The following is a 17,533-nucleotide window of genomic DNA, read 5'->3' as shown; positions in this document are numbered from 1 at the left end:
GAACCCCTTTTCTCTTTCCTCTGATGTGCTAGATCATATCAGAGGATAGAGAAATAAATAGGAAATCAGAGCCGAGACCCCGGAGATTTTCCGATGCTGGAAGGTGCTATAACCTTATTTCTCAGCGTCGTTAAAAAGCGGCGCTGAAGAATAAGTACCCGTATCTGCCGCAGTTAACAGACGTATCTGCAGTCGTTAAGGGGTTAAAGAATGGCCTAATCTCTAAGCGCTAAGCAATGTAGAACCAGTTTTCTAATAAGCAGGTTCACAGAATCCTAGGAATCAGGTAATACATTGGTAAAGAAATCCCTTCTTCCTCATTCACACATTTAAGTACAGCCTCGAAGGTCATCACTTGGGGGCCAAATTTTAACATGGCATATACATAAGGAATTAAATAATCTGTCAGTACAAAATGACTGTTCAAACCAAGGGCACTCACTACAACCTCGGTATGGTTCTGTAATACAAAAAAGAATGTACAAAAAGAGTACAATGTCCACAGCACGTAATTCAGTAAAAAATATATAAATTTATTAAATGACTCAAAAGTATATCAATCAATATTACTAATAAATAACATCAAGCTTTAGAATCAGGTAGACATGTGGCAGCAGTGTCTGCAACAAATCATCTGTATCAATATAGTATCATGATTTCAGTATATGTTAGAGTAAGTAGGGGAGAATATCCTATAGACTAATATCACCGCTAAAGTGCGCATAAGAATTTTTCAATCCTCAAGAAACCCCCATTGCTGTCTACAAGCGCTTACTCATGATAAATAGAGCAGGACCCGACCCGCGCCACGCTGCCGTTGACGCGCATTTTGCTTACGCTTCTTCAGAATGCATTCTGAAGAAGCGTAAGCTAAACGCACGTCAGCATGGCGTACCGTGGGTCCTGCTCTATTTATCGTGAACCAAAAGTTTGGACACACCTTCTCATTTAAAGATTTTTCTGTATTTTAATGACTGTGAAAATTGTAAATTCACACTGAAGGCATCAAAACTATCAATTAACACATGTGGAATTATATACTTAACAAAAGAGTCCAGAAGGAGGTCAACAACTGCGCTGCCTTCTTGATAAGTTTGTAGAGCTCATTAGCGTCAGATACTCGCACACTACTGCCCCAGCATATGATAGCAAAAAAATGGTGCTTGCTGCAACGGACTGGTAGAACATTTCCAGCATTTTACTGCACACATTGATGACCTGAGCTTCCGAAGAAAGTACAGTCTGCTCATTCCCTTCTTGTAAACCTTTTCTGTATGACACCTCCAATCGAGTTTACTGTCAAGGTGAACCCCCAAATATTTGTAGCTCTCAACCATCTCAACCTCCTGGCCAGCAATATTGATCGGTAAGTAATCCTCCTTTTTCTTTCTATAACTTACCACCAACTCCTTGGTTTTCTTTACATTTAGTTCTAGACAGTTAGTCGAGCACCAATCCACAAAGTCAGAAACCACCCTTCTATATTCCTCCTCCCCCTGGCCCCCCCACAATGCCCCCTGCAATCACCGAGTCATCAGAGAATTTTTGGAGGTGACAAAAATCTGATTTATACTGAAAGTCAGCTGTATACAATGGAAAGAGTAAGGGCGACATCACTTTACCCTGAGGGGCTCCAATACTGCTCCGTACACTGCCAAATACCACCTTCCCCATCCTTACAAACTGCGGCCTGTCCGTCAGGTAGTTGTTTATCCAGTTCACCATCCCGTCTTCTACCGCCATATCAGTCAACTTATTACATAGTAAGGGCGGCTGTAAGGTATTGAAAGCACTTGAGAAGTCAAAGAACATGGCGCGCACTGCAGTTCCATCATTGTCCAAGGATGAATGTACTGTATGTAGCAGAGACACTACAGCATCAACCCCCAATCTCTGCTGGTACGCAAACTGCAGGGGGTCAGTAACAGCTCTCGGACACAAGTAGGCGAGTATTATTCTCTCCAAGGACTTCATATCATGTGATGTTAAGGCCACTGGATGATAGTCTTGTAGGAAGTTGGAAAAGTGGTGTTAGGCATCGACACCAGGCAGGTGGTCTTCCACAGTTCTGGTACACCCTGTGATTGAAAGCTCCAGATAAACAGGTGCTGGAAGACGGTACACAGTTGGTTTGCACACGCTCTGAGGACACGTGGGCTGAGGCCATCAGGCCCAGCTGCTTTGCCTATAACAAGTTTACTAAACTGTTTTCTCACGTCGCTTTGAGAGACAGTGAAAGCAGGCAGCTTATCCCCCAATGTCAATGCTGCCGATCCTTTCCCAGCTCCATCCCCCATTCCTGATAGTGTTGGTGAAGCTGTTGAAAAACTCGTTCATTTCATTAACCAAGGGCAGATCCACTTCCCCACGCTCCGGCTTTGCCTTAAACCCAGTTAGCTGTTTCATGCCCGGCCACACCTCCATGGAATTGTTGTGTGACAATTTATTTTCTAATTTAATTCGGAACACCTCACGGGCATTCTTAATTTCCCCCTTTAAATCCCTTTGTATCAATTTCAGATTCTTTGTATCCTTAATTTTAAATGCCATTTTTTCTTGTTTAGTAAGTGGTTCAATTCTTTTGTAATCCAAATGTTCTATGCTTTACTTCTAGACTGCCTAAACTGTAAAAAACATTATGGAAAGTGAACTGGATAAAAACACTATCATGATTAGGGGGGAATAAATAAAAAATTGCATATCTTAAAATTCCCCCCAAAAAATTTGCGATTCAACAAGCAGTTTTCACCAATTTTCTGGCATAAAACAGCTTAAAATGTCACACAATTTTGTGCAGCTTGTGCCTGTGCAAACAATTACCGACTTTTGGAGTGTTTGGCACTTTTGGCTAGATGTGCCAACATTTTAAAACATTGGCTGAGCTTAAGCAAAAAATGCATCATCATTTAGACCAACAAGATGGTGTAAATTACGACAGAAGAGAGCTCCAGTCCATGCAAGCCTCTTAATGAATTTACTCTTCATAACGACTGCCATACAATATGCCATTGTTTATGAATCACGGTCAATGTGTGAATAGGATTTTAGCTAATAACACATATGTTAATCCATTGGCCTGGTTTCTAAATAGTTAATTAAAATGTCTTCATTGTTTGTGCGATTGTTCACTGCAGAATAACACAAATTAAAGTGGGATATTCAAAAGAGGAATCAGTAATGTTGAGAGGAATATAAAGATTATTAGGAAAAGTTGTCTTGGTATGCTTTGAAGCTCTTATCTCTTCATCCGTGTACAAATAATTGCTCATCTGATCACCCAGCCAACTATAACTATATTTCATCGTGTCAGATCTGAGGCAAGGAGCGTCTGTAAGTCCCCTAGGTAACACAATGCAGTTCCACCCCTTCCAGTAGACAGACGATCTCCGACAGGTAAGGTCATGTTCTTACAGCATTAGTAGTTGGGCAAAGTTTAGTTGTGTTGGATACACTTGTGTTAGATGGCTGAATTAATAAATTGTGTTTAGTATATACCTAATTCTGTGGTGAGAAGAAGTATATTCTTGTATTGTAACAGTGGTCTCTAGTTTTCTGTACTTTTATATATCTTGTAATGCATTTGGTAACTAAGACAAGTAAACGATATTGTGCAATGTACGTTCAATAAAGGGAGGCAGATTTCATAAGGATGGCAGAATTTGCTGCTGGTGTCTAAAAACTAATATTTTTAATAAGAAGTCTGATATTAAATTGTTTAGGAAGAAACAACAAAAACTTTAAAAAGTGTGTCTCTGACTCCAAATGTATACTTCAAACTAACCGCTTAACCTGTTAGGCGACAGAGCAACAATTAAAAACGTTTTAGTTTCTAAATTCGTACCACCAAAGAACTTAATTGTGATATGCACGTGACGGTGCTGAGTGCACCCCGAGGCATGGCTACACACTTTGGCACACCAATCCATCTACTTATTTAGATTGCCACCAATCCTTCTATATTATAGCTTTCTCAGAGCTGGAGCTGTCTGCAGATATACCTCCATTATGTGTGCACTGTCCGTATGCAGGTGTGAGCACAGAAATCGCTCTCTCCTCGCTGCTGACATCGCTCCCAACAACTATACCCAATCGATGACAGCAGAGACAAAAAAGTGATTTCCGTGCTCACTCCTTCACTGAAGTGACAGCAGTGGAGTTGATCCATGTCAGCAGCCAGGAGGGAGTGTTTTGTGTTCTGTCCCCTGTGTAGAGACAGTGCGCACATAACGGAGATTTATCTTCAGATAACGCTGTCAGTCAGCATAGGACCTATTACTAGAATGTACTGACAAGCTCATTTGCATATTATAATAAAGTTATTTGTGTGAAACGGAGGAAGAAATGTAAAAAAAAAAAAGGAAAAAAGAATGCTTTTTATTGTTGCACCATTTCTTACAAGGCTATGTCGTTAATTCAAAGTGTAAATTTTGGGGTACCAGTCTCACTTCAACTCCTTTACGACCTTAGAAATATCATTATGCCCAGGTGACGTGGTATTTACCAACCTTGGACGTTTGGATATGTCTAGGCGATTTTGTGCTCACAGAGGCTGTGCGTGTTCGCGATCGCCGCCGGGGGGGGTCTTCACTTGATTCTGATAGCTAACAACCGGCTCTTAGTGCCAGGAGCTTTGCCCGCACCGCTCTCAGGACTTTAAACCCATAAATACTGTGCTCCTGCATTGCTATACCTAATAACTGTGATCAGACTGGAGAAATTGAAAGTCCCATAACGAGTCTAAGTAAAAAAAAATTGTAAAAATATTTTTTTTTAAATCACACTATAAAAAAAAATAATAAAAAAATATATTGTACCCATAAATATTATTTTGAAAAACAAAAAAAGCAAAAGTACACATATTGGTATTGCCGCTTCCGGAACAACCCAACCTTTATAACTGTACCACAAGTTAACCCCTATCCCCTCCCCCCCAGGCTGTTTGCACGTTAAAGACCAGGGAAATTTTTATAATTCTCACCACTGTCACTTTATGAGGAAAAAACTTTGGAACGCTTCAATGGATCCCATTGATTCTCACACAGTGGTAAAATTTCTTCGATATAACGTGCGTTGATTTGTAAAAAAAATTGAAATTTGGTGAAACGTTATGTCACACAAAATAGTTATTAAATAACATTTACCACATGCCTACTTTACATCAGCACAATGTTTGAAACAATTTTCTTTATAGAGGGGTCTATATGGCAGAAAATACCCAACACTAACACCATTCTAAAAACTGCACCCCTCAGGGTATGTGCACACGTTGCGGAAAGGTGTGCAGATTTTTCCGCACTGATTTTGGTAAATCCGCAGGAAATCCGCACTGCGAAATTACTGCGGATTTACCGCGGATTTTGTGCAGATTCCACCTGCGGTTTTACACCTGCGGATTCCTATTATGGAGCAGGTGTAAACCGCTGCGGATTCCACACAAAGAATTGACATGCTGCGGAATAAACAACGCAGTGTTTCCGCATTTTTTTCCGCAGCATGTGCACTGCGGATTTTGTTTTCCATAGGTTTACATGGTACTGTAAACTCATGGAAAACTGCAGTCAATCCGCAGCGGCCAATCCGCTGCAGATCCGCAGCAAAATCCACAACGTGTGCACATAGCCTTAAGGTTCTCAAAACCACATTCAAGAAGTTTATTAACCCTTCAGGTCCTTCACAGGAATTTTTGCAATGTGGAAGAAAAAATTGAACAGACTTCCTGGACTTCGTCTGCTCTCTGTTCAGCGGTGTCCTTTTTTCCAGAAGTGCACAAAACTGTGGCCGACAGCACTTTTATGCAATCCTAATAAAAAGATGGACACCACAGAATCACAGGTCCTATGGCATCCATAGTGCCGCCATCTGCCTCATTATAGGAAATCTCCCACCGCAGGTTCTGTCTGAATCCCGTATTTCAGAGATTTACACAGAAACCACGTTGTAAGTGCTCAGCGCAGAGCGCAGGATAAATGTGAGCTGAACTTACTGTGATCTTTCGGAGGCAGAATTTAAAAATCAACAATATTTGAAGAACTGATTTAATTAATTTTTATGCCGTTCTTCGTGCAGTAAAAGTGATTGGGCGACTTTATTCTTCGGGTCGGTGCGATTACAGCGATACCAGATTTATATTGAGCATTTCTGTTTGGCTGCTGTCACACACTAAAAGACACTTTAAGAAAAAACAAAAAACAAAAAACAAATTTTTGCATCGCCATATTTTGAGAGCTATAATTTTTCCATATTTCGGCAGCAAGTCATGTGATGGCTTATTTTGGGGGGGCAAGTTTATGTTTTTATTGGTACCATTTTCGGGTTCATGCCATTTTTTGATCACTTTCTATTCCGATTTTTGGGAGGCAAAACAAAAAATAATTAAGAAATTTTTTTTTGGGGGGGTTTATGTCGTTTTGCATATGATAAAATTGATCAGGCAACGTTATTCTTCGGGTCAGTATGTTTACACCGATACCACATTTATATATATATTTTTTAAAGTTATGGTGCTTTTGCACAATAAAAACAGTTGTATACATTTTTTTTTAATTATTTTTGCATCGCTTTATTTTTAGAGCTGTAACTTTTTTATTTTTTGGCTGATGGAGCTGTATGGCAGCTTGTTTTTTGCGAGGCAAGATGGCGTTTTCAGTGGTACCATTTCTATTTGCATTTGATAGCGTTTTATTCCACTTTGATTGGTGGTAGATGATAAAGTATTGTTTTTTGCCTCGTTTTTTTTTATGGTGCTCACTAAAAAAGGGGTTTTCCCAGAAACAAAAGTTAATTTCAATCAATAGATCTTGGAACAATAATATCTGCCACAATTAGATGTGTATAAATAAAATGTTCCTGTGCTGAGATAATCTTATAAATGTGCCCCTGTTGTCTGATCATACCATATCTCTTGCACGATCACACAGCACACAGCAGGGGCACATGCACAGGAACATTTTTTTTTCCAATTGTGGAAATTATTATTATTCCAAGATCTATTGATTAACCTTCGTCCGGCTGAGTAGGTACAATTGTAACTATTCCGTTTTAAAATTGCAATAACTTTTTTTTCGAAAAGCCGTAGAGGACTGAAATTTCGTTACATCTCTGCAGTTTTAGTCCAGAATATATTGGCCAAATTTCAATAAAATATATATGAAGGTACAATTGTACCTCTGCAGCCTGTTAACGTTGTAAAATTATGCAGTCTGACGAAGGTTAAGATTGTTTTGTTCATGGGAAAACCCCTTTACGAGAGAGCGTTCAGCTTTTTAAGTAAATTTAGAAACCAACATATCTTTTCATCTCCAAGTTTTTATCCTGTTATCATTTCATTTTGAGGCAGTTGATGGTATTGATGTTTAACCCCTTTCTGACATTAGACGTACTATCCTGTCGAGGTGGTCTGGGCCCCTATGACCACCAACGGGATAGTATATCATCACCGGTCAGCCGCGCTCACAGGGAGAGCATGGCCAGGTGTAAGCTAATTATGACAGCTGACATCCGGCACTATGTCCCAGGAGTGGTCACTGACCGCTCCCGGCACATTACCCCTCAACACTGCGATCAAACATGATCGCAGTGTTCCAGCAGCATAGGGAAGCATCGCGCAGGGAGGGGGCTCCCTGTGTGCTTCCCTGAGAAACTCAGAACAACGTGATGTGATGTCTCCTCCTTCCTCCTTCCTGCAAGCCCTGGATCCAAAATGGCCACAGGGGTCCTTCCGGGTCCTGGAGGGAGGTGGCTTGCAAGTGCCTGCTGAGAGCAGGCGCCGGCAAGCCTCCTGCACTGCCTCTCAGATCGCTGATCTGACACAGTACTTTGCAAAGAGTCAGATCAGCGATCTGACTTTACACAGTGATGTCCCCCCTGGGACAAAGTAAAAAAGTTAAAAAAAATAAAAATTAACATGTGTAAAAAAATAATAATTCCTAAATAAAGAAAAAAAAATATTGTTTCAATAAATACATTTCTTCTTGTGTATATATATATATATGTATATAAACAATAAAAGTACACATATTTAGTATCACCGCGTCCGTAACGACCCAACCTATAAATCTGTCCCACTAGTTAACACCTTCAGTGAACACAGTAAAAAAAAAAAACCTAGGCAAAAAACAATGCTTTATATTCATACCGCCGAACAAAAAGTGGAATAACACGCGATCAAAAAGATGGATATAAATAAACATGGTACCGCTGAAAACGTCATCTTGTCCCGCAAAAAACGAACTGCCACACAGTGTCATTAGCAATAAAGTTATAGCCCTCAGAATAAAGCGATGCAAAAATAATTATCTTTTCTATAAAATTCTGCGTTGACAAAGTAAAACGGCGCTCCTTCCCTTCCAAGCTCTGCTGTGCCCCAAACAGTGGTTTACCCCCACATATGGGGTATCAGCGTACTCAGGACAAATTGGACAACAACATTAGGGGTACAATTTCTCCTGTTACCCTTGGGGAACATAAAAAATTGGGGCGAAAAGATCATTTTGGGGAAAAAAATATGATTTTTTATTTTTACGGCTCTACATTATAAAGTTCTGTGAAGCACTTGGGGGTTCAAAGTGCTCATTACACATCTAGATAAGTTCCTTAGGGGGTCTACTTTCCAAAATGGTGTCACTTGTGGGGGGTTTCCACTGTTTAGGCACATCAAGGGCTCTCCAAACACCACATGGCGTCCTATCTCAATTCCAGTCAATTTTGCATTGAAAAGTCAAACAGCGCTCCTTCTCTTCTGAGCTCTGCCATGTGCCCAAACAATGGTTTACCCCCACATATGGGGTACTCTGGACAAATTGTACAAAAACTTTTGGGGTCCAATTTCTCCTGTTACCCTTGGTAAAAGAAAACAAATTGGATCTGAATTAATTTTTTTGTGAAAAAAAGTTAAATCTTAATTTTTTTTAAACATTCCAAAAATTCATGTGAAGCACCTGAAGGGTTAGTAAACTTCTTAAATGTGGTTTTGAGCACCTTGAGGGGTGCAGTTTTTAGAATGGTGTCACTTTTTGCTATTTTGCTGGTCAACTTTTAACCCTTATAACTCCCTAACAAAAAAAAATTGGTTCCAAAATTGTGCTGATGTAAAGTAGACATGTGGGAAATGTTACTTATTAAGTATTTTGTGTGACATATCTCTGTGATTTAAGGGCATGAAAATTTAAAGTTGGAAAATTGCGAAATTTTCAAAATATTCTCCAAATTTCCATTTTTTTCACAAATAAACACAAGTAATATAAAATAAATTCTACCACTGTCATGAAGTACAATATGTCACAAGAAAACAATGTCAGAATCATCGGGATCCGTTGAATCATTCCAGAGTTATAACCTCATAAAGGGACACTGGTCAGATTTGTAAAAATTGGCTCGGTCATTAAGGCTACTTTCACATTTCCATCGGTACGGGTCCGTCGCAATGCATCGGGCCGACGTACCAATGGACGTTGTGAAATAACTGCAAGACGTGGGCAGCGGATGCAGTTTTTCAACGCATCCGCTGCCCATTCTGCAGTCCGGGGAGGAGGGGCGGAGTTTTGGCCGCGCATGCGCAGTCAAAAATGGTGGACACGTCGCACAAAAAAAGTTACACTGAACGTTGTTTTGTGCGTCACGTCTGCCAAAACACGACGGATCCGTGGCACGACGAATGCGACGTGTGCCCATCCGTCGCTAATACAAGTGTATGGGCAAAAAACACATCCTGCAAGCACATTTGCAGGATCCGTTTTTTGCCCATAAAGACGGAAGTGTGAAAGTAGCCTAACGTGCAAACCACCCTTTGAGGTAAAGAAGTTAAGTAAACACTGTTACCTTTGTAAAGGGCCTTTTGTAGTGTGATATTGCACCAGCCACAGCATATTCTTTGTGTAAACGAGTCCTTCTTATGTTCCGTACATGTAAATGAGAGTAGACGAGCACTGATTGACTTCCTGTCAGCAGCAGTTGCTGACAATTTATTACTGTATAAAAGGATTCTTAGGCTAAGTTCCCACGATGACATGTTATGCGGCATATTTAACCCCTTAAGCCCCGAGGGTGGTTTGCACGTTAATGACCTTGCCAATTTTTACAATTCTGACCACTGTCCCTTTATGAGGTTATAACTCTGGAACGCTTAAACGGATCTTGGCGATTCTGACACTGTTTTCTCGTGACATATTGTACTTCATTTTAGTGGTAACATTTATTCGATATAACTTGCGTTTATTTGTGAAAAAAACGGAAATTTGGCGAAAATTTAGAAAATTTCGCAATTTTCCAACTTTAAATTTTTATGCCCTTAAATCACAGAGATATGTCACGCAAAATACTTAATAAGTAACATTTCCCACATGTCTACTTTACATCAGCACAATTTTGGAACCAAAATTTTTTTTTGTTAGGGAGTTATAAGGGTTAAAAGTTGACCAGCAATTTCTCATTTTTACAACACCATTTTTTTTTAGGGACCACATCTCATTTGAAGTCATTTTGAGGGGTCTATATGATAGAAAATACCCAAGTGTGACACCATTCTAAAAACTGCACCCCTCAAGGTGCTCAAAACCACATTCAAGAAGTTTATTAACCCTTCAGGGGTTTCACAGGAATTTTTGGAATGTTTAAATAAAAATGAATATTTAACTTTTTTTCCACACAAAATTTATTTCAGCTCCAATTTGTTTTATTTTACCAAGGGTAACAGGATAAAATGGATGCCAAACGTTGTTGTACAATCTGTATTGAGTACGCTGATACCCCATATGTGGGGGTAAACCACTGTTTGGGCGCATGGCAGAGCTCGGAAGGAAAGGAGCGCCATTTGACTTTTCAATGCAAAATTGACAGGAATTGAGATGGGACGCCATGTTGCGTTTGGAGAGCCCCTCATGTGCCTAAACATTGAAACCCCCCACAAGTGACACCATTTTGGAAAGTAGACACCCTAAGGAACTTATCTAGATGTGTGGTGACCACTTTGACCGACCAATTGCTTCACAGAAGTTTATAATGCAGAACCGTAAAAATAAAAAATCATATTTTTTCACAAAAATGATTTTTTCGCCCCCAATTTTTTATTTTCCCAAGGGTAAGAGAAGAAATTAGACCACAAAAGTTGTTGTGCAATTTGTCTTGAGTGCGACGATACCCCATATGTGGGGGTAAACCACTTTTTGGGCGCAAAGCAGAGCTCGGAAGGGAAGGAGCGCCATTTGACTTTTCAATGCAAAATTGACTGGAATTAAGATGGGACGCCATGTTGGTTTGGAGAGCTCCTGATGTGCCTAAACATTAAAACCCCCCACAAGTGACACCATTTTGGAAACTAGACCCCCTAAGGAACTTATCTAGATGTGGTTTGAGAGCTTTGAACCCCCAAGTGTTTCACTACAGTTTATAACGCAGAGCCGTTAAAATAATTTTTTCTTTTTTCGCAAAAATTATTTTTTAGCCCCCAGTTTTGTATTTTCACAAGGGTAACAGAATAAATTGGACCCCAAAAGTTGTTGTCCAATTTGTCCTGAGTACGCTGATACCCAATATGTGGGGGGGAACCACTGTTTGGGCGCATGGCAGAGCTCGGAAGGGAAGGAGCGCCATTTGGAATGCAGACTTAGATGGATTGGTCTGCAGGAGTCACGTTGCATTTGCAGAGCCCCTGATGTACCCAAACAGTACAAACCCCCCACAAGTGACCCCATATTAGAAACTAGACCTCCCAAGGAACTTATCTAGATGTGTTGTGAGAACTTTGAACCCCTAAGTGTTTCACTACAGTTTATAACGCAGAGCCGTGAAAATAAAAATTCTTTTTTTTTCACAAAAATGATTTTTTAGCCCCCAGCTTTGTATTTTTACAAGGGTAACAGAATAAATTGGACCCCAAAAGTTGTTGTCCAATTTGTCCTGAGTACGCTGATACCCCATATGTGGGGGGGAACCACTGTTTGGGCGCATGGCAGAGCTCGGAAGGGAAGGAGCGCCATTTGGAATGCAGACTTAGATGGATTGGTCTGCAGGAGTCACGTTGCATTTGCAGAGCCCCTGATGTACCTAAACAGTACAAACCTCCCACAAGTGACCCCATATTAAAAACTAGACCTCCCAAGGAACTTATCTAGATGTGTTGTGAGAACTTTGAACCCCTAAGTGTTTCACTACAGTTTATAACGCAGAGCCGTGAAAATAAAAATTCTTTTTTTTTCACAAAAATGATTTTTTAGGCCCCAGCTTTGTATTTTTACAAGGGTAACAGAATAAATTGGACCCCAAAAGTTGTTGTGCAATTTGTCCTGAGTACGCTGATACCCCATATGTGGGGGGGAACCACTGTTTGGGCGCATAGCAGAGCTCGGAAGGGAAGGAGCGCCATTTGGAATGCAGACTTAGATGGATTGGTCTGCAGGAGTCACGTTGCATTTGCAGAGCCCCTGATGTACCCAAACAGTACAAACCCCCCACAAGTGACCTCACATTGGAAACTAGACCTCCCACGGAACTTATCTAGATGTGTTGTGAAAACTTTGAACCCCCAAGTGTTTCACTACAGTTTACAACGCAGAGCCGTGAAAATAAAAAATCCTTTTTTTTCCCACAAAAATGATTTTTAGCCCCCCAAATTTTTATTTTCCCAAGGATAACAAGAGAACTTGGACCCAAAAAGTTGTTGTCCAATTTGTCTCGAGTACGATGATACCCCATATGTTGGATTAAACCCCTGTTTGGGCGCACGGGAGAGCTCGGAAGTGAAGGAGCACTGTTTTACTTTTCCAATGCAGAATTGGCAGGAATTTAGATCGGACGCCATGTCGTGTTTGGAGAGCCCCTGATGTGCCTAAACAGTGGAAACCCCCCCAATTATAAATGAAACCCTAATCCAAACGCACCCCTAACCCTAATCCCAACTGTAACCCTAACCACACACCTAACCCTGACACACCCCTAATTCTAATCCCAACCCTAATCCCAACCGTAAATGTAATCCAAACCCTAACCCTAGCCCTAACCCTAGCCCTAACCCTATCCCTAGCCCTAACCCTAGCCCTAACCCTAATGGGAAAATGGAAATAAATACATTTTTTTTAATTTTATTATTTTTCCCTAAGGCTAGGTTCACATTGCGTTAGGGAAATCCGTTTAGCGCTAACGCAATGTCTTTTTAGGTGTCGTGTTTAGTGGTCGCGTTAACGTCCCCGCTCTGGAAGATCGGGGATCGGACCTCGGGCGCGCCGCGGACGCTGCAAGCAGCGTCCGAGGCGCGCCACAAAAGAACGGCACCTTGCTAGCGCGAGCCGAAAATGGCACGCTCTAGCGATGCGCTACACCCGAAAATCACATTGCTGTCAATGGGTGTGCTAACGGACCCGTTGCACGGCGTTAATTGTGACATTTTCGCCTTGCAACGCTGTCCGTTAGCGTTAACCCATTAACGCAATGTGAACCTAGCCTAACTAAGGGGGTGATGAAGGGGGGTTTGATTTACTTTTATAGCGTTTTTTATATCGGATTTTTATGATTGGCAGCCGTCACACACTAAAAGACGCTTTTTATAGCAAAAAAGTTTTTGCGTCTCCACATTTTGAGACCTATAATTTTTCCATATTTTGGTCCACAGAGTCATGTGAGGTCTTGTTTTTTGCGGGACGAGTTGACGTTTTTATCGGTTACATTTTCGGACACGTGACAGTTTTTGATCGCCTTTTATTCCGATTTTTTTGAGGCAGAATGACCAAAAACCAGCTATTCATGAATTTCTTTTGGGGGAGGCGTTTATATCGTTCCGCGTTTGGTAAAATTGATGAAGCAGTTTTATTCTTCGGGTCAGTACGATTACAGCGATACCTCATTTATATCATTTTTTTTATGTTTTGGCGCTTTTATACGATAAAAGCTATTTTATAGAAAAAATAATTATTTTGGCATCGCTTTATTCTGAGGACTATAACTTTGTTATTTTTTTGGTTATGATCCTATGTGGTGGCTCGTTTTTTGCGGGACAAGATGACATTTTCAGCGGTACCATGGTTATTTATATCCGTCTTTTTGATCGCGTGTTATTCCACTTTTTGTCCAGCGTTATGATAATAAAGCGTTTTTTGGCTCGTTTTTTTTTTTTTTTTTCTTACGGTGTTCACTGAAGGGGTTAACTAGAGGGCCAGTTTTATAGGTCGGGTCGTCACGGACGCGGCGATACTAAATATGTGTACTTTTATTGTTTTTTTGTTTTTTTTTTAGATAAAGAAATGTATTTATGGGAATAATATTTTTTTTTTCTTCTTTATTTAGGAATTTTTTTTTTTTTTTTTTTACACGTGTGGAAATTTTTTTTTTTACTTTTTCACTTTGTCCCAGGGGGGGGACATCACAGATCACCGATCTGACAGTGTGCACAGCACTCTGTTAGATCGGTGATCTGACATACAGCCGGGCAGGATTAGAGCTGCAGTTGCAGCCTGATCCTGACCCGGAAGTGCTCCCTGCAGGACCCGGATGCAGCCCCGCGGCCATTTTGGATCCGGGGACTGCAGGGAGAAGATGCTCGGTACACGGTGAGTACATCACCGTGTACCGATCGTCTCAGGGAAGCACGCAGGGAGCCCCTTCCCTGCGTGATGCTTCCCTGCACCGCCGGCACACCGCGATCATCTTTGATCGCGGTGTGCCGGGGGTTAATGTGCCGGGAGCGGTCCGTGACCGCTCCTGGCACATAGTGCCGGATGTCAGCTGCGATAGGCAGCTGACACCCAGCCGCGATCGGCCGCGCTCCCCCCGTGAGCGCGGCCGATCGCATATGACGTACTATCCCGTCACTGGGAATTAAGTCCCAGGTCACCTGGACGGGATAGTATGTCATATGGGATTAAGGGGTTAAAAAAAAAATGCAAGTAACCTATTTTACTTAATGGATGCAGAAATGGTTTAAAAAATCTTCAGCATCAAAAACTCATCGTGGGAACGTAGTCCTGGTTCCCTCAATGAGCTTTTGGTGATTTCTGCGCCTATTAAGTAAATTAGATTACTTGTTTTTTATCATTGCATTTTTTTTGTGTTTTTCACACTGCGGTGTTAGTCTCTTTTCGATATATCATGTTTTAAATAAAGCTGCTTTGATTTTGATACTTCCTCGTATTTGACAAAACTGTATAGATGCTGTCATAGGTGGATTACATTTGTTTTTTATGTGTTTTGGAAACGCACTAAAATGCATGTGTTTTTACCTGCGGATTTTCCGCATCTAATGCAAATCTATGGGAAAAATCTGCACATAAAACTTAGCATACTCACAAGAGAATTTGACATGTTGCAGGTGTAGTACATGCTGAAAGTAAGATTACACTGAAGTAAAAGTTTAGAAAAAAAAAATTGGGCATGAGATTTCTATAAATCCCATCCACTTTGCTTGAACTGTAAGAAGCTGCATTGTTGACATAAAGGGAAAGTATTATCAAAAAATGACCTGTAGTTTGAATCAAGTTTTTTATGTTTTATGTATTTATTTTATAGCACCACTCCAGTGTTTGTTCTTTATTGCACCGCTGAAGTGGTGCCCCATGACTCATACTCATCTACCTCTGCCTTCATCGTTTTCCAGCGTCGCTCCTGTCGGTCTTCGACAAAAAGAGATCTACCGGGAGCTACAGTGTTTCATAAAGTGGCGCAGAGGTCACTTTTCAGTACAAGTCTATTGGAGCCTGGTTCTGGCTTTCATAGAATTGCATTGAGCTCTTGTGACTTAGCAGCTTCTCACTGGCCGGATGTCAGAAACTGTCACAAGATGGCACTACAAGACCAGAGCAGTGCAGAAAAACGGGATGACGCTGGACGGGGAGTATATGACCAGGGGACTTAGAGTTACAGCGCCAGTCCAGTGCTGGGACAAAAATGCTGGAGTGATGCTTTAAATTTGGCAGTGTTTTGTATCTTCTTTTTCATATCACTATCTTAATTGAAAATATAACAAAATTTGTATTCTTGCTATTTTCATTCTATCCAATCCAGTTTTTCCTCTTTGGAATCATCCTTAGGCCGTGTTCACACGTTCAGTATTTAGTCAGTATTTTACATCACTATTTGTAAGCCAAAACCAGGAGTGGGTGAAAAAAAAATGCAGAAGTCGTGACATGTTTCTAATATAAAAAAATAATAATAAAAATAAAGAGAACACTAAAATCCCACATCCTAGATATCACTGAATGAAATATTCCAGTTGCAAATCTTTATTCATTACATAGTAGAATGCGTTGAGAACAATGAAACATAAAATTGATCAATGTAAATCAAAATTAATATCCCATGGAGGTGTGGATTTGGAATGATACTCAAAATCAAAGTGAGAAATTAAATTACAGGCTTATCCAACTTCGATGGAAATGCGTCACGACAAGGAATTGATGCTCAGTAGTGTGTGTGGCCTCCACGTGCCTGTATGACCTCCCTACAATGCCTGGGCATGCTCCTGATGAGGCGACGAATGTTTTCCTGAGGGATATCCTCCCAGACCTAGATTAAAGCATCAGTCAACTCCTGGACAGTGTGTGGGGCAATTGTTATGATCAGGTGGCCTTGGAGCAGCATGAAAACTTTCACTGTAGTAGGTGGTAACTATACTGACCGCAAACCCTGATCTAACACCGCAACTAGAAGTAGCCGTGTGGTGTGCCTAACAAAACCTAGACACCTCGACACAGCCGGAGGACTAAATACCCCTATAGATAGAAATAGGAATTCTACCTTGCCTCAGAGCAGAACCCCAAAGGATAGGCAGCCCCCCACAACTATTGACTGTGAGTAGTAGAGGAAAAGACACACGCAGGCAGGAAACCGGATTTAGCAAATGAGGCCACACTAGCTAAACAGGAAAGGATAGGACAGGATACTAAGCGGTCAGTATTAAAAATCCTTCCAAAAATATCCACAGCAGAAAATACAAAAACTCCACCATCTAACTAAAGATGTGGAGCATATATCTGCAACTCCAGAGAATCCAACAAGACTGAGAAAACACTGACACAATCTAAGCTGGACAAGAGAAAAACAAATGAATAGCACAGAATATAACCACACTGCATGTGTGCCACAGAAAAAGAAACAGACACTTATCTTTGCTGAATTGGCAGCTAAGCAGGAGAAGCCAGAAAGTGATCCAACACTTCACAAGAAACATTGACAACTGGCAAGGACTAAAGAATTCTGCACACCTAAATATCCCAGTCAGAACTGCAATCAGCAGATACACCTGGCCAGGACTGTGACTCAGAGACAACTACATTCCCACCTACAACCACTGGAGGGAACCCAAAAGCAGAATTCACAACAGTACCCTCCCCCTTGAGGAGGGGTCACCAAACCCTCACCAGGGCCCCCAGGACGATCAGGATAAGCCAGATGAAAGGCACGGACCAAATCAGCAGCATGGACATCAGAGTCAAAAACCCAAGAATTATCCTCCTGGCCATAACTCTTCCATTTGATAAGGAACTAAAGCCTCCGCATCGAAAAACGAGAATCCAAAATCTTCTCAACCACATACTCCAACTCTCCATCAACC

The 17,533-nt window shown here is 41.0% G+C and overlaps 1 protein-coding gene across 1 annotated transcript in view; it reads left to right on the top strand.

The window, feature by feature from the left end:
* Window positions 1-3,378: 3,378 nt before the first annotated feature.
* Window positions 3,379-17,533, top strand: part of ECT2L (epithelial cell transforming 2 like) — a 176,587-nt gene continuing 162,432 nt past the window's right edge. Inside the window, exon 1 of the mRNA XM_069725941.1 lies at window positions 3,379-3,393. The gene's annotated coding sequence lies outside the window, so the exon portion shown is untranslated. The remainder of the gene's footprint in view (window positions 3,394-17,533) is intronic.

Source organism: Ranitomeya imitator, chromosome 5 (assembly GCF_032444005.1).
Source record: "Ranitomeya imitator isolate aRanImi1 chromosome 5, aRanImi1.pri, whole genome shotgun sequence".
NCBI lineage: Eukaryota > Metazoa > Chordata > Amphibia > Anura > Dendrobatidae > Ranitomeya > Ranitomeya imitator.
This window is presented reverse-complemented; position numbering and strand designations above follow the sequence as displayed.